General features: G+C 31.8%; 1 long non-coding RNA gene across 1 annotated transcript in view; it reads left to right on the forward strand.

Annotated features, from left to right (window-relative positions):
• Nucleotides 1-1,767: 1,767 nt before the first annotated feature.
• The window catches only part of LOC133319250 (uncharacterized), a 52,108-nt gene continuing 34,292 nt past the window's right edge, over nt 1,768-19,583 (forward strand). Inside the window, exon 1 of the long non-coding RNA XR_009752928.1 lies at nt 1,768-2,215. This is a non-coding gene — a long non-coding RNA (uncharacterized LOC133319250). The remainder of the gene's footprint in view (nt 2,216-19,583) is intronic.

The raw sequence follows: 19,583 nt of genomic DNA on the forward strand, positions 1-19,583 counted from the left end.
TTTTGGTCAAAAAGATTGGATGATTCTTTTTAGGTACGGTTTTAAGCCTCAATCCTAACAAATACCAGGCCATCTTTTAATAAAATTAATTGTATGGTTCTACGCATTTAAATGGGATTTGGAAAGATAATAAATTTTAAATAGGCTCTACAATAAATATAATATGTTACTGAAAGGATTAATTTATAGGTTCTATACGAGAGTGTTATTTCGTAGAAATACATAAATTCGTGACACAATAAATTGATAGTGGCATTCAACCCTATATTTACGTATATTTCAAGAAACCTAAAGAATCTTTTGGTATATCTTAAGATAATAAAAAAATATTGCATACCAAAAAAAAAAAAAAAGAGATCAAACACTAATTCTTATAAAAATTTAGAACGTCTCTCCCTCAAAGTATAAAAAATAACTTCGTAATATCCGTAATAATATTATATGTTTGCTGTATTGTTATTGTTATTTTGGCCTCGAATATCGGGAGCATGGCTTGTGTCAGCAATAAAAATTCTCGTTTTATTTAATTCGCTTGAAGTCAATACTGTTACTTTCTTATGTTATGTATTTTTTCTGTATACCAAAACCGTCGAACACACCAAACAGCACATGCTGTAATAAAAATTTCAACCCATTAATTAACAATTTATACCACCTATAAAAAAATTAATTAATTAAAAAAATATACACTTGATGCAATTATTGGTCGGATAAAGTATAAAAATATACATCCTATTGAAGATATACAAATGTTTATAGTTGAATATATTTTATTAGTTTTGCATATTAATCTTAGCCGTTTAAATACGATAGGAATAGCCATTAAAGACATTTATGTGCAATAAGAAAAAGTAAGCTATGAGCTATAGTGGGCAATATTGCATCGTTTATAAAGTTAATAGCCGCGTCTCGACTTTCTTGGAAGGAAGGTTAGTGGGCTATCCTACTCCGTAAAATTAAAGTTGTCTATCTCCCTCTAGTCTACCTGCCATTAGCATCAACGGCTCTGCCGTCAGAAAACTAAAAACAAAACACCAAGCTAAAGCTAATGGCTCGTACCTAAAACAATTACCTTTCGGAGAGTTTCTCTAGGTTTATTTTTCAGCTTTCTACAGGAATTGAATGACGTTTATATCACTGGAAGTGTTTAAATGAATGCTATGAGCAATTAACAAGCACAAAGATTCCCTCCGCCGTCATGTTTACGTTGCCTTTGTCTCGTTGTCGGGATGTTTTTGGGTATGTTACAAATTATAAAACGAGTTATAAAATGTTTAGTCGTATGAACGGTATACTTTTCACCCCAGAATTAATTTAGTTCCCAGGAGATAAGAATTCAATCCTGCCCCTGACAGCTCCATTGTGTATATATCGTATCAGAATATTAATAAGAAGTAGGTATTCTATCATTTTACAGCCGAGAGTGTGAGACTTTGATAAGCTTGAAGGATGTATTTTTATAAGATACCGATTTCTTGTTACGTCTGAGTAGGCGAATGAAAAATAAATCATCCAGTCACACCGATAGAGTTGTGAAACAATATTTTAATGTTAAGCTGAAAATTTTACAATTTTGACTAGGCACACTTCGTATGAAATTTCATATTAATTATATTTAATTGGTTAAAATTTTAACTTTTAATAACGAAATCCACTAATTGTAATTACATGAGAAAATGTTTTCTGTTTGATGGTATTATGCGTGGAGAGGCGCGCGCACGAGGTCTGCGGCAGGGAGTGCGGGGTCCTTCGTCGTACGCCATACGGTCGGCGGCTTCCTTACGGCTCAGTCCGCGGCGTGCCTCCGAGCGCTTCGTATCGTATATACTGTTTTCAAATACAACCGCTCATATTTACAAACTTTTCAAACCACACCGCCGTTCATTCTCGCCCTACCGGATCCGAACTTGACCTGTGAATGTTTGTTGGAACTGTCAGTGTTGTGCTTCATCGATATTCTAATGTATGATTTCAAGGGCGCTATTTAGTTGTCCTATGTATGTGCTGGCTGGATATTTGTATCTTGATGCTTAGTAAATATTAAAATGTAAGTGGGCGTATTCAAAAGTTTAATAATCGATCGGGAGACGTGCGTGGGATTCCGTTTACGTAATCTTTGTTTACCTTGGGGATATGCACCGTATCAGTTTGCTGTGATACATGTTAATTCAACGTCATTGACATCTCTTTCATTCAAGCCGCCGATAGTGTATGGGTGAGTGTGGGAATTCTTTGTTTACAAACGCAACCCTGTAGTATTTTCTATATTTCTCTAACGTATTTAGTGTATAATTATTAGTTATTAGGTTTCTTATAAATATACTTTTGTTCTATTTTACAACAATAGTATTGTGTATACGTATTACTACATAAAATATTATTAGTACCGTAAAAGCCGTGTAACGTATTTGTGAGTTTTAAGAAATAAGTATTTTTTATCGCTTGTATTTTACGTTTTATTTAGTTAGGCATGTTTGATTTTGTCGTAATAAAAATGTTCATTTGTTGAAAGTTCTTGAATTATAAAATAATTGTACTAATTTTTTATAGTATTAGGTCGCTTTTAAAAAGTAAGGTTGAAGGATGGATTTTTATGTAACACTATCATATTATCATGTAGCTACGTACTTAAAACTGGTTCTGTAATAGACCTATACATTATATGTAATGAATTTTAATATATATTTTTTATTCTTTTATAAATTTAAATGTATTTTTTTTAATTTAAGACTGGTATTTATCATTGACAACAAACCGTTTAAATGTTCGAATATTCTCGAAACCTAAATACATTTCATTACCACCAATAACGAAACCTTGAAAATTAATGCAGCAACAAATACAATATATAGATTATAGATATCACAATGTCTTGAAAATAATTCAAACAAAACCTTGAAGCGAGCTCTATTCAAGAGTCATGTACCCCATGTATTGACTGGTTTGTATTAACAATGAAGACGGGTTATAACTTAATAAAAACTAACCCGTTTTTATGGGAGATGTTTTGATGACCATTTACGTTCATATTGGTGGTCTATGGGCTATAGTTTAAACAAGCTGGACTAGCTGTTCTTTCAGGCGATGCATTCATATTTCATGAGCCGGTATGAGCCACAATGGCGTCGCACGAGGTCGACGGACTAGCGCGGCTTTTACCTTTCTAGTTACATACACAAGTCTGCTTTTTAAAAACAAAACGCCGTAGTATTGGCTTAAGAGAACTAATATGGTTTATGCGTAATTAATTCCGGACATTGTTCGTATGTAGTTATTTTTTTTTTAATTTGTTATCCTCTTGCGTGTAACAGACAAAATTCATAATTGATTTAAAAGAAAAGAAATTAATTCCCAGTGATCGTATTCCAGAAACGAAATACGAAGGATATCATTAGCCGCTTGGGAAATTAGAATGAATTAGATACGAACATATATTCTGTTAGGGCACACGTTCAGAAGTATATTAGAAGTTGTTCAGAGTACGGCACACATAAAGGTGGTGTGATTGAAAAGTATAATTACAACTATAATATAAATTAACCAATATGAATACAGACAGACGAAGCACCCAAATTGTGGTTATTTAAGTGTTCGTTTTTTCTAAGCGAAAACAACTTTTATTGTAATGCAATGGAAATGTTGATATAACGTGCCAAAACTTTTCCTCGCCAAAATAAACAACGTCAAAGTTTTATATGGCGAAATAGGCAAACCATAAACCGACTGAATCTATTATGTTATGTGTATCGAAGTAACTTATATATTCCATCAAAATATAGTTGATGTTGTGGATGATGGGATTGTTTGTAAACAAGTCTGACTGGACGGCTCTTATGTCATAAACGACATCGGTATGACTCAGATCGTCTTAGTATGATGCCATCGCTCGTGCTAAAAAAGTGCTATTTATATCTCAAAACCATCCAAGATATATCAACTTGTTAATTTATTCTCATTTATATTACATAAATATGAATATAGATGTATACGTTTATAATGTTATAGTAGTTCTGTCTCGTCGCTGGCAGCATCTAGCTAATGTGCGTTGAATGCAAAGCCTACTTATCTACGTCGCTCTTAGTACTCTCAAGGGAAAACTGTTGTTCTCTCCCTACGTTTTCACATACGTGTAATGAGGAACGTAAAGCATTCCCGTCACTTTATTTAAATATCACGTGGTAGTTAGTTGTTTTAGCATATGCAATCATACGGACATTGGAATATTTCAAATTCAAATAAATAAACTATATAAAATTTAATTTTAAACAAAAATTTGAATAATTCCAAATAATTCAAATATTTACTTTATATATACAAGATATTAAATACATCTTTGAGAAACAAAATGTTCTTTTTAATTGTTATTGTAATCACTTTAAATAAGTCTTACGTCATCCACCTACACATTTCACAAGCTGTTGTATATTAAGTCATTGATTAGCTGGTGACATAATAATGAATAAGGTTTAAAATATACAGCCAAAAAAAAACATTGAATTAATTAATTGAATTTTTTATTCATTTATGTTTTATTGTACCTTTTATAACATTATGAGTCTGTCCGACGTTTTTGAGCTTTAGTGCGCTGGAAAGCATAGAAGTACTTTTTAAAAAAAAAAAAAAAAAATGCATACTCATTTAGAAATTATACTGCAGTAATAAATTTATACGCACTGAAAGTTATAAATGATGATTAACTTGTTTTGCTATTTTATACGTTATAACACGATGCAGGAACTCGGTGGAGCCATTTGCCGATCATATTATAATTTAATATTCTCTGTAAACGTATTGATAATAAGGTTATACTGAAAAAAATATTAATATTATGTTATATAACATTGAAGTGAATATTTTTCAAAATTCCAGTTCCACAACAAACATCTTTGGTGTTGACGTCCAAATCTCATTATTTATAGCTCAAGGGGTCCGTTTCCTTTTGTCTTGAAGAAGTCCTTTAAAGAGAATCGTAAAGTTGGAATCGCTACGTGGAATATTATTTTAAGTTCAAATGTAAAGATCTCCTTCAAGTGTAAAACGATGATATATATTAAGTTACTATCTATGATGTTTAGGAGTATTCATAAAGTACAATGATTTTATTATAGGGTAACGAAATGATCGGTTTTTTGACTGACAAACTTACAAACTTTTCGACTTAATAAACATTTTTTTCTTTATCGGATTTATTATTTTATTTTTATATATATTTTCTGTGGTTGCGTTGCGTTTTCTTTGTTAAAATTTGATAATTCTGTTATTTTAAACTACCCCTTCCTCCTTAAGGTTTTTTAAATAAAATTTTCTTTATTTTATAACCATTCTCTGAGTAGATAGGACTTGGAAAAATAAATAAAGTTATCTTTATACGTATTTATAATCTTAGTGAGATAAGACACGTTTTTGTTATGTTCTGGAAGATGTGCTGGTAATGCGTCCAATTTAAGATCCTCGCATATTAAACCTGTAAGTGCAGGTCAAAGATTAATGATTTTTTAAGCGACTTTATGTTCTCAATGCTGGGTTTCTCTGTTTAAATGAGGTCGAGGTTGCTAAGATTACTTTCATTAAAGCATGACTTGGATCTGGTGTTTTGTTACCGTCATCGAGACAACCTGCTTATAACACATTGGTTGTTTTAAAGTTCACTTGCTTGTGATTTGTCTGTTGGAACACGTTATGACATTGACCAGCCAAAAAACTCAACACAACCGTTAGTAAGAAATTTTTCCAATTGGAATTGGGTATTCCAAAACACAAACTTCTAATTCTTCTTTAACAATACTGTTTTGCTGTTTGATTGTATTATTTGATCTTGAAACAATGATTGGATTAATAATTTAATTATTTTTGTTATTTTAGCAAAATTTTCATGCCGATTGTTGCGAAGTCATGACTTAATTATATCGTAACAATAGAACAATATCATAATTCTTTGCGAATATCGCAGATATATTTTTCCCACAGGCATGTATGAGGTGAACGTGAAGAAGAGGCGTGTTAATGTCTGGTGTAATGTATGGAACTAACCGGAACTATGTACGTCGAGTGCAGTGAGCCGAGCAAATCAAGGTCGCAAGCATCTAGAAGTTAACGAACAAACATGCATGTGTACTATCAAACTGACATAAATACACTCATGCACACACGTACAAGAACACACATATACACATATAAATATATATGTGTGTGTGTGTAAACACTTGTATAGTTGTAGTATTGCATAGTTACTTTATCAACTAAAGCTGTATGTGAAATTAAGAACGGGAAAACGTTATCAATATTTCTAATCGATAGAGAAATGAAGCGTAACGCACAGCGGCCGTAACGTAGCTTACGGTTCATTATGGAAAATGATTCCATTTTATTATATATTCATTGAAGAGGAATGAGCGACCCCAAAGCAACTTAGTCTTATACATTATAACGACAAACACTGTCTGTGACCATATAAACTTAACATCACTCTGAAATCGTTATAAAATGATGAAACAACTATAAAAAACCTTCTTAAATAAATTGTTCAAATTGATGTTTACGACACTCGCGTGACTCGTGTCGGTGGCACAAAGATTTCTCTGTACGAATTACGAAAAAATATACCAAGATTGTTTCTAATCATGAATATTACGCGATGGGTACCTAATTTTTTTTTTGGTTTCAGTCTCGATGTTTTAGGAGAAAACTTCATCTTGACACGCGATGTACTCTTTCTGCTTCCTCGTCTGTCGTAATCTTTTTTTAATTAAATATCCAATGGTAAAATTCTTCATCTCCGGCACTGTTTACAATGAATTAAACTTAAAGATTCATGTATTTATTCATGTACTTAACTTTCATACAATAAATGTATGAGAAAGGATTTTTTTTACGATTTAATTATAATAAGAGTGAAAGTTTGACTGATTTGTCCATTTCACTTGAATATTGTCATCTGTATAAGGAACGGCGCCATCTTAATGATGATTTGTGACCAATTGAAACAACTTAAATTGTTTTTTTAATCGCCGTAAGATTTATTGCTTAGATACAATTTATGATGATACGAAAATAATAAACATATAAAAATTTATTCTTCGTGTTATTAATTATAATAGATAATATATTAATTGTTTTAATTTAGGCTTGTTGAATAACCAACAATTATTCTGTTGTTATAAATATGTAATTATAATAATCAAATCTAGATTCTAATTTCAAATTCTTGATTTCAATTAAAAGCGTCTAGAAATTTCGTTCACTTAAAGAGAAATGCAAAATTTACGTGCAACAGAATTGATTTAACCAGACACTTAATCCGTGATACTCTACATTTGTTTTTTTTTCCTCAGAGAAATATAATCTGTATTAGCTTCGACTTTTATTTATCTGTGGAAAGATCTATTATTTTATACTATACAATTGTCACTAACTGTAATATTATTTACAATGTGATAGTATTTCGTCGAGATTTTACAATTAAAATTGATTTAGTAATTGTAAATTGAATAGTTTTGGTCGTATATGTTAATTTCATTTCTAGCTATCGATGTGTTTGTATAGTATCCGATGGATCAAGAGTCGAGCGACATTCATAGTCATATCAAATATCGATCTATTGACAAGCGAGTGTGAGTGCATGCATATGTACCTATAGATATGCACTACCCATAGCCCTATATAAGGTTTTACCACAAAGGATACCATAAAAAAGGCTTTATTCATACACTTTTATTGACAAGTTTATATTGTTTCATAAAAAATATATTATTTTTATGTTGTTTTCAGCGTGTTAGGTCTTAAACAATATTACATCGCTTTAAAACAACTTATTATAACAACTGTTGTAAAGAATAAATGCCGTAAGATCATAAAAAATCATGTTTAGGATTAATATAAGGATTAAGATATAAAATACGATTATATTAAAATACATATACATAAAGAAGCGTTATGTTGAACACGCAACGTCACTTATAATACTAATGTAAATTATTTATACTTGTACCGTTTTTTAGTAAAATAATCTCGTCTCCATGACAACGGAGTCGTTGACTCATTCCATGTAGGTGTCACTGGATTCAGCCAGACATACTTTCTATTGTTAATCACAATAGTTTCCAATTACTTGGATGTTGTGTAAGTGTGATGCAATCCTTATATTACACACGACTTATTTAACAATGTTGCTAACGTTTGAAATTATCACAATTTCGCAATAACTTTTTATGTACATACTGTTTTATGATATTATATATCGCATGAATCAAATTTAGAATGCAATATGAGGGTAGTACATGATTTTTTTGCGGTTATTCTCATGGGTGCGCCTAAAATCGTTGGAAGTCAATAAACATTTACGATCCCCGAAAATACAAACATGAAATTAAAAAAAAATCTAACTTGACTTGTGACGTGACTTTGATCGCTTTTCAACCGACTTGGATAAAGGAGGAGGGTATCAATTCGTCTGTATTTTTTAAATATTTGTTTCCTATAACTCTCGACTGGGTGAAGAAGCTATTTAAATTATTCTTTATTTGAAAGCTAGTGCTTCCTGATTGGTCCCATTTCAATTTAGTCCAGTTCTGACAATGGCAGCCATGAGAAAATCATATTAACCCAAAATTAGCATTAAGTATTTGTGAGACAAATAAACGAGTATCTTCAACGCCACCTGACTTTGATTTATTTGTTTATAAGGGTAGACTTCCCTGATGGTTCCATGATGATTACAACAAGACCTAATCATGAAACACTGGGAAAATTGAGGAGAATCCTCAAAATGTGTAGGCATACGTACATATGTGTGTATATACACATACATACACATTAATAAATGGCATTACTTAAGGTGTATATGAGGTGACCTTCATTGTCGGAAGACAGATTACGTAATCCTGTTTTTAACCGACATCAAAAGAGCAGGAGCTTCTAAATTCGTCGTAATTTTTTAAGTATGTTCCTTGATTTTTCGAATTAAGAAATTTTGGAGTCTGTAACGTCTACAGATTAAGTGACTAAACACTAATATATAATAGCAGAATACTAAATTAGAACGACCTAGTTCTAGAACTAATCTTAGCCTAAATTAAACTACATTTATTCTCATATAACTGGATAAATTCAATAAATAACAAGTTATCGGTATGTAACTACAACCAAAATTAAGACTACAAGATACGCGATTCAATATTATTTAGCTAAAAATTATATCGCAATAGAAAAATGTCGTATTTAGGTACAAAACAAATAGTTATGTCAGCGCGTTTTATATGACAGGCTGACAGGCAGCGATCTTTAGTCTATTTACTAAAACTTATATTATAGATATAGTAGCCGTAAACCGTAGCCACCGAGTTAAAAAAGTGATAAAATATTACGAAATTTTATATATAATTAGTTTGGTATTAAATTATATTATTGGAAAGTACATAAAAATAGTGCTCGTTTATCTAAATTAAGTGGTTATGCGATTTTTGTGCAGATATTTAGAACGTATCATTAGATACGTTAGGATGGATAGTATTTAAAAATATATATTTTTTTACTTTTACTTTCCATTTACTATGTTGTTTTTTTGAAGTCGGTTTTTTTTTACTTAAAAATTATTGTATTTTGTGTTATGATTCGCTAGTTTATTTTGGCTCGAATCTGTAAGTTGTTCTTTATTATATCTTTCCGTTGATATGAAGAAATCGTGTGGCAGTGTATAAAAGTAATTTTTGTTTAACCTATAATTATATTGATATTTAATTTAATCATTCAAATGACAGACACTTGCTTTTTTAAGCGGTATCTCGTTCATTTTATTTCATTATTCGTGACAATAAGGTTTAATATAACAAAATATTGCTGTCAAATCATAATTCCCGCAGCAGGTAATAGGAAACCTGTATATAATCTAATAAATAACTGTAAAACAATAAGCGTGGCAACTACGGTGATGTATGATTAAGAGCTTGTATGGCTACCGTGTGAAACGCTCGTACCACATTTTCCGATACTGTTAACTCCATAGAAAACTTTGTTTGTAGATTTATTCATCAACTCTACGATAAATTGTCTATGATAAATGCGTAACGCTTTGGTTAGATGCACAGTTTGTAACAAATAAAAGCCCTGGTTGAAATTCAATTAAGTCCATTGAAAGAATTGAAATTTGGAAATAAAATACGAATGAGGTATACACCTTTTTTTATGTCAAAAACCTCTAGAATTGTCAATGTCAATAAATATATTGAATATTTTTGAGAAAAATAAAAAGAACCTATTAAATACCTAGTTGTAGTATGAAATATTTACTTATATGACCAAAATATTTATCACAAACCTGTCGACTGGTTTTAAGTCTGAATGCATCATCGGCTTCGTGACTGACATCAGTGATCCTTTGTTATATCAGTTCACTAACAAATATCAACTATAAATCTGATTCATCTAAATTTACGTCTACGAAGTTTACTTTATGTTTAGTTCGGCTTATAGTTTAAACTAAATATATTAAAATTTAAATATGTATGTAAAAAAACTGTATTATTTCAATGACATTAGTAACTATTGTAATCAAAATTTATACGGTTGTCATATTTTCAGTTTGTTTTTCCACCCTCACAAAAATACTTTATGAAATAATATATAAAGCAAAGAATTTAAAATAACACTTTATGTCATAAACTTTGAGTTCATTCTCATTTGAATCGATATTACATTACAAACTTACAATGATAAGAACTCTACTGACAGTATTACGTCTATAGATTTTATGTCCATTCTGACAGTTCGAAATTAAAAAATACCTTTCCAGTGATATGAAGATTCCAACGATATCAACAGAATCTGTTTTTGTCTTACATCATTATATATGAAACAGTAATTGATATTCGTTAGTTATTTAGGTTATTGAACTAGAGTCTTATGAAAAGAAAAATTGTGATCCAACCATTAAGCTGTCGTGACCATAACGACACGTAACATCATTAATTCTCCACGCTTCATCTATTCATAAATAATCATAGTTAAGAGATCAATTAAAACAAGTGTTATGGGAGCAATAACTCGTCTGAACGCTTTTTATACTTAATATCGCGATGCTTGTAATTTTATTGACGATTTGGTGAAAGATTCAATTTCCTTCGTGTGTATTAAAGTCATTAATCTCAACAAACTCTACTCTTTGAACAATCATCGATAATTTCGTTAACTCAAATAGAGTCAATTTATAATTTTAACTGTAATATCCTGAGATCCTGTTTGTAATGTGTCCTGTTTTATGTCCTTTTAATGGCGGATATGAATATTCTAATACATGTAATGACGTCGAAAATGAGTTGGAATAAAAATTATTATGTCGTTTCCTATACGCAAATATGATATTGATTTTATTACCATATACGGGTATATTGATGAAGCAAATCCATTAAACGTAAAGGAAGTCTATTGTAAAAATCATGAAATGGAAGCCATTAGTGCTGATAGCGAGTTGTAAAGAAATAAAATTCGCTTTTTCACGGCCGAGCCGATGCCAATTAGGTGGTTATACGAAAAACTTATTAACTAAACAATAGTTACTACGAATACAAAATAACCCGTTCAATAGTTTGGTAGTTTTATTAAAGTCTCGTTGAACTTTATTATGATTTGAATTCTAGACTTTTAGTATTCTCATTTAACTTTTTCAACTTAACAAATAGATATCATAATTTTAAAGACAATAAAGATGCAATAATTCTTTTCGCAGTGTAATCTAATTTATAACGTTTTATCATAATATAAATACATCAATAGAGAACTTTGTTTACTTTTTTAAGAGAATTTCGTCAATAAACGTGGAAAAATACACAAAACATTTTTATGGAAAATAAGGAATAGCAAGCACAAAGGCATTTTATATCAAATTAATTGAAGTAAACATTACATATATTACCATGACTTGGACACACACAAATTTACCATTGTAAGTTAATACGAGAAGAGCCTTCCACGTAGCTACGTGTATAAACCATAATATAATATAAACCTATATATTGTCACTATTCTACTATAACATACAAACAATATTAACACAAATTACATGGTTTAAACATATCAGGGGTGTCCAGTAGACGCCCAGCAAATCCCATTAGCGAAGGAAATTTTGGTGTTAATATAGTACAGGTATGTTTTACTAAGGTTTCAAATAATACATAGGAACCAAAACGGTGCGCGGATAGTTATGTGACACGTATAGACAGACGATTCCATCGACCTTACCCGTAGCTATTGGAGCGAGTTACGTTGGCATTGTTTGCTCTTTTAATTGAAACCCGTCCTACTAAGCAATCATCTCAGATCGCCTTTATTTGGTGTCGATGAGATCAATCGCAGACGTAATTTCGTTTTAATGCGCTTAAATAATTATCTAAATTACTAGGATAACTTTGTTTCGACGACAACAGCATCTGTTTTACAGGATACAGTACCTAATTTGTATTCGAAATTCGCTTTACAGGATTAATTGGCGTATTTTTTTTTCACGTTATTCTGTATGATTTTTATTGTATGTCTGATTACTGAAAGACTCTTGTATCCAGTTTTCCCAGTGAACAGGATTATTGCAGAGGGATATGTAAAATGTAGTTACCATATTCCAATGGTTGTTGAACATTTTTTTTTTGCATTATCCGTATGTAATGTAACTTTTGTGATCCGAAAATTGTTGACATGTCCGTACATCACACACTTCATTTGTATGGGCGGGACAAGGTCACTATGAAGTCATTCAGATGTAAATCAAGCTCTGATTACAAATGTCCGTACTGGTGACATAATATTATGATTAATGTTGGTTCAAACATAAAGTGAAGAGAAGTTTCGTTAGCCTTAATTATTTACAGTCTATGATTTATACTTTATACAATTTATATTAAATATGAAAGTGAATTGATTTTAAGGAAATTTGTTACGGAGGTAGGTGCGACCTTGAAAAGGGTACTTCTACGAAAGTACTTTTAGTGCTTAAACTACTTTCAACGCCACTACAGTTTACAGTACATTCACTTCAATATAAAAATATAATACCAGCTATAATAGGTATACAATCTCTGTTTACGCCGATGTCATAATAATGATACAACATGTTATAACGTGAGAGTAAAACAAAGATTAATGAATCCATAAATATAAAATGGTTTACAGACATATTTCATGTGCTATGAGAAAGCGAATAGCCCGTCTATCAAGCCATAATAAATTATAACCGACTTTAGCCCAAGGTTTATTCGCTGCAATTTATATCACGAGTATTCACAATGAATTTTGTAGCACTGTTAATACTAGTGCCATCTCGTTATGATACTCAGCGGTCTAGAAATCACCCAGCGGTATTAAAATGTTTAATGTAATATAAAAGTGCATTAAGCACTGCAGAGATTGATGACGATGACGCGGCTGGAAGAGGCGTTTATTGAAAGCTTTTGTAAGGCATTCTCGTGACTGACAAATTGCCGCTTATCCCGCTTGATAGGTAACACCGCCGACAATGATTAACCCCACTGATCGCCACATTCTTCTTGCTTACCATAATGCTTACGTCGCTCCAACTATCGAAGGATTTATTTTGTTTTTCCAATATATATAACCTACTAATTATATCACATTTTAATCACTTGATATCCATTATCGAACAACATCGCGTAACTGTGGCCGAAATATATTTTTACGACGTGTTTATTTGATAAAGCCTTATAAAGTGACGTCACAACAGATGCTTTTATCCAAATTGTTGAGGCTAACCTTTGAAACGATAGCCAGGAAATTGAAACAAGCCAGTCTGTGGTCGAACTCGGCAATCGATTGAAATGCCGTAACTTCAGGTATTTTGAGACGGTATTAGCGACTTTATTTTGTGACTATTAGATAATTATCTTCTGTACATTTCATAAAATTAAAAAAGTATTAATTTTGGTAATGTACTTAAGTTTTCTACACACACTTATTACGTAAATATTTATATATTTCGAAACCCATATATCGTTCCAAATATAATACTGATTGTAAATATTTGAGGTCATCAATTATTTTTGTATTGGGCGCTTGTTTATTATTTCGTTGCTATATCGGAGTCGGGACGAGACCGCGTGAAGCGAGATCCGGCATCCTGTCTGACAACTAACAGTAACAAGTTATTGTACGAAGAAAGTAGTTATGACTATACAATATTGTTACTACGGAGTCTAAAACAATAGATGTTAAATATTCCGCGAATGGAACACGTATGTTTTTTTTTTCATTATTATTGCCGACAATAACGTAATGAAGTTCACCATATGTATTGAAATTAAATTCCCTCTAATGCTTTCTGACCATTCGTTTCAAAGAAAGCTTCCCACACGCAGATAACCATAAAATGTGTATTTAAAGCATACTTTTGTGATACGTAATTAGAATAACATATTATGCTATATAATGACTATAAATAAATCATTTGAATGTTACAAAATTCAGGCTTTATTTATCTTTGCATATTTTTCGAACAAACCTAACAGGATGTGCCAAAGATATGAAACTGCACACGGAAGGTCAAGAGAGCGCTGAGAGAATAATGAAAGACCCTCTGTAGTGCAGTGAGGTCACGTTCCCACTGACAACGCCCGGTTCATGGGTTCGGTGCCCGGGCCGGATCGTGCAATATTTGGCACTAATTTCATATTGTTTTGATTTAACTTGTACATACTGTTGCAAAAGCTTCCTCTAGAATATTAGCATTACTTTTTTTTTTTGTTTTGTGAATTGTTTGTTGGTTCTTTTAAATATGGCCTTCATTATCGTATTAAAATACGTTTCACAGCTTAAAGTCTCGGGTGTGCACAACTGCACCAGAATTCTTAAAACTGGGTAGTTTTGGTTTTTTACTTTAGTACTAACGCTGGAGACAGATTTGTCATAATATTTTATACAGTATAGATCATGTTCTTCAGACAAATGTCGTTGATCTTTAAATATTTATAAAATAAGTTTTTCAAAAAAAATACACTCGTTCCATATGAAGAGAAAGCATTGCGATCTGTAAATAAACATATCCTGTCGTGTAGCTGTGACGATTTTTATTTATTGTATAAAATATACAATACACAGAACAATATCAAACCGCATCTGCGTACATTTATTATTTTTTATTCATTAGGCGCGGAGAAATGTAGAAGAACCAAATGGTAATTACGTCTGGTGATGGGAGCCACTATTTGATTGTTTATTGCCTTCCCACCGGATGTTTCTATTCCGATTCTATTTTATTCTATTTATAATCTCAGATAGTAAGACATAATGATTTTTTAAATTCATACTGTTGATTTTAAGGAAATGGAATTTTTAAAACGCTGGCAATGACAAATACAAAGACAGCAACAAAAAATGAAACGAATTGCATATTCGGGAGGAGTAAAAAGTTAACATTTTCCGTCGGACCTAATTTACATTTCTAAATAAGACGGGAGTGGTGTCTCAGTTTGTTCGGAGCTTTCTAATAAAATCCTTTAAATGTCGCTCAACATTTAAATCGTGACCTCGCATCAATGTTTTGGCATTCGATATTTTAATAGATCTGTTATTGTCACAGTGTATTTTAGTTTATATTCAAGTTACGAGTCAAGACTGTCTTGAGACCCTTCGATTCTCTCATAAGCAGTTCTTGTTTTGTCACGAAAACGTTGCACTTTCTATCACGACTGGCCTATATTATAACACTAGTATAAATCAAACTTTCAATTCATATAACCATCGCTGTCGAAGGCCGCTAAACGTCCAATAGCGGTACTTGAAAGCCGGCTCTAAAAATGTAAGGTGTATCCAATTTTAGAAATATTCCCAGGAAACGTTGTCAAAACGTCCGTCTCTTTCTACATTCTATACATGGAAATAAGTATACGACGTTTAGAAAACGGATTGCGTCGACGATCCAAGCGACAGTTTTATCTGTATAGTATCATTATAATCTTTAAGCGCATTGAACTCCGATGTGAGAATTCTATTTGTACAAACAGAAGGATCATGAGAATGTAGACGACATAGGCATACCTGCGAACTATTGTACTTGCGATTTTATTGTATCCGATTATGAGGTCAGCTATACAGTGAAGTGTATGTACTCGAAAGTTGCAACATGTGCATGCACGCCGCATGCCGTCACGCAGCCATGCGGCTCGAGGGCCGGGAGCGGGGGTCATGCCCCCACCTGTAATTACATTCGCGCACCCTCACGCGAACCCTTCAATTTACTATTATCTAATATATGATTTTTTGCTTCTAACTAGCTTGAGAACAGTCGCTGTCTCCCTATATATTAATGGCCAACGTCAACAGACATGTGCATTATTTGACGCTGCAAGTGATCCGCGGTTGTCCGAGGCAGCTTGCATTGGACGACTCCGTTCCCAAGGCGAAATGTGAACACGATTTTGACATTTTTAGATCGTTGCTTGCGTCATTCACTCTTGAAATATCTCTTTCTCGGGAATGTTGCAGTAATATACTAACATTGTATATCGGATTGTTAATGCCGGAGTATACTTGAATAACACCTCGTGATAGAAACATTAAAATGTTATAGTTTTTATTTGGCAAGAGGTGATTTTTTTTTGATAATCTTTTTCTATCTACATATATTTATTTTTGCAGCAGTTAACGGTAAATGTTTGTAAATAAATGTAACTGAAACGTATAAGAGCTGTTCGACGTATTAGCAGTTCGCTATAATGGTTAAGTTCTATATAAAGTCTAACATAAAAGTCTAGCCACAGAAATTACGGTAACAAAAATAATATACTCGCAAATAATTCGTTATTTCTGTTTTGTATGCATGATACTGCAAAGATTAAAAAAAAAATCCGTACAGACATTTTGGTTTGCCCAAATGTGAAACATGTATCATGTAATAATGACATAATAAACATCATCTGACTAATAAGATCTCCCTAACATGTCTTCAACTTCATATGTTTATGGGAAAAATTATTAGTAGTTTTAGTGGTTAAAAATAACTTATTCTAATATTAATTATTAATCAGATTATCTCATATTTTTAGAAGATTTTAATGTAAATATTCCTGTCAATCATGTTTAAGCTCTGAAAATTTAATATCATTACTCCCTTTGTCTCAAAGCGACCGTGTTTGAAGAGGTCTTAACTTTTTTTCCTATCAGTCTCAACACTAAGTTTATGTAAAAGCATATCATATAAATTGTCAAGAGTATAGAATTAATTATCTATTCCTCCCTCATTTTTACTTACCCTTATTTTGTTTTTAATAAAAATACAAAGTTTATAAAATTTTTGTCAGTATGTCGTCTTATCAGGGGTAATGTTTGGTGCAAAAATATTGATAGACTAGTTTCTTTTCGAACATATAACCGAATATTTACCCCAAAAATATCAAGGAACCCAAATCAAAAATGAATCCTTCTAAAGGTAACAAATCTTGTATTTAAATCAAAAGTCATTGAAGTTAAATAGGAAATATTCAATGTTATAGACAAATTGCAGATAAAATATACAAACAAATATATATAATAGTACAAACGTAAAATGAAATACAATATTGATCTGATGTAACGAACTGTTTTGACGAAGCCTACGGCAAAATTCATCATGAACATGTAGTTTTGGCTGTGTGCTTTGTGATGTATAAGCTAACTTAGAGAATTTTGAGCAAAATCTTTATTTGAGATTGCATGTTACGGTGTATACAATAATCGTAAAAGGGACCCCTCTCTGAAACTGCGCAAACTGTCCTCGCTGTGATAAAAGAAAATGCATTACTTCCCTTCGTAGGGAGAGGGATTTCCTTAAGGAGCCTTGGAATGGCACAAGACCGTTAGATCGTAGGGATACCCAAATTTTAAGTACACTTTCTTATACTTAAACTTAAAAGGGACTTTTTATATCGACTTTCTTATATTTATGATCTATGAAAACCATTTTTAATTTAACAGGCGTATTTCTGTGTATGCTTTGATGTTCCAAAGAGGATCAGAAGATATACGAAGGTATGTAGGGATGTATGGATATTTATTAGACTTTGAGAAGAAAATAAACATATTTTTATAAAAATTTATAGCTAAGTACCTTACATATGAGAACATTGCAAGTCGTTGAGTTGCTGTTTGGTTAAGATATATTATCTGGGGCAAGGGGACTTTTTTGACATAGCCATCCCAAAAACGTATACTATGGAAAATTAGATACACGTGCCTATATCGTATCTCCGAAGAAAATCCTTCAGCTAAAGTTGAGTGGTATACTAATTATGGCGGTAGTTCCCCGGAGCGTCGCGTCCGCCTCAAAACTTGTGATTTATAACGTACAACTTCGTACGCCACTCGCTTTGTCCTCTTTGCCATGTAATTTTAATACACTTTTGAACTCGCTATAATCATTGGTGTGCATGAAAATATGAACTATACTTGGATTAAAACAAAAAAAATACATATTTTTTAATATATATGTTGAGATTCCGTAATTTTTGTAAAAATTATTCCTCCCTCAACAGCTCTTTCAATTTTTATTTAACACATATTAAACTTAATTTTTTCTCTTTAACAGAATAAGGTAAACTTACAGCAATCCATGCAATTTATCATATATACAACAACGCCGTGTGATCCGTAACATAATTCAGCAGACTCATTGCATATTCCGGAGAAATTGAGGCATTTAGGATGTCTGCATCACGAATATGACAAGTAACATCTCGAGCTAGCTAACACATGCAAACACATCGATGTTGTATCTCATCAGGCACTTATCAATCAACGTGACATACATGATTAATTCCAAGTTTCCCATTAATGTGGAGAAAGTTTTGGAGGAAACTATAGAAATTTGAGATTTAATTGTAATTTTTTTTTATTTTGGTGGTTATTATCTATAGATATAATGCAATGCTTTCTTTCAATATTTTTTAAATACTAATAGTATCTATTACGATCACACACTGTTATCCACAGCCAATGATAGCTACTAAATGGATCGTTTACGTCTTGAAATCTTGAAAATAAGACAAAAATTATTTTCTCATCATGTTATAAAACTGGCTTATCTATTCAGAGCCATGTATTTTGCAATATATATAATATTATTACCGTTGTGGAGCGGGAAAGTGTGTTAGAGACCTCTACTTTTGTGATACCGTAGTAAAGGGAAGACAGGCAACGTGACAAGGTTGTAAAATATAATCAGGAGTCGTGGATCAGAGTAACCTAAAGCCGGTTCACACCTCGTCCCATTCATATTTGATGCGACGCACATTTTCGGTACATTGTGGGTTTCGTCGTAGAGTTGAGCTCTAAATTTTCGAAACAATGTGACTCAACTAGTTTAATCTTATTTTAGAATCAACGATTTTGTTTATAAACTACTGTATGAAATATATAAATGTGATATATGTTTACGCTTCATTGATAATTTAATGCTGACAGAGTAGGGCTTATGCGTTAAATAAGGCGTCTATTAAAAACAAAGTATATTTTACTTCATTCCTTTAACGTTATTTTAAATAGTGTCTCAATAGTTTAAATATGGTTCATAAATACACTTGAGACCTATTTTTATATAATGTCATTGATATAAA

Source organism: Danaus plexippus, chromosome 2 (genome assembly GCF_018135715.1).
Source record: "Danaus plexippus chromosome 2, MEX_DaPlex, whole genome shotgun sequence".
In the NCBI taxonomy this organism is placed as follows: Eukaryota; Metazoa; Arthropoda; class Insecta; order Lepidoptera; family Nymphalidae; genus Danaus; species Danaus plexippus.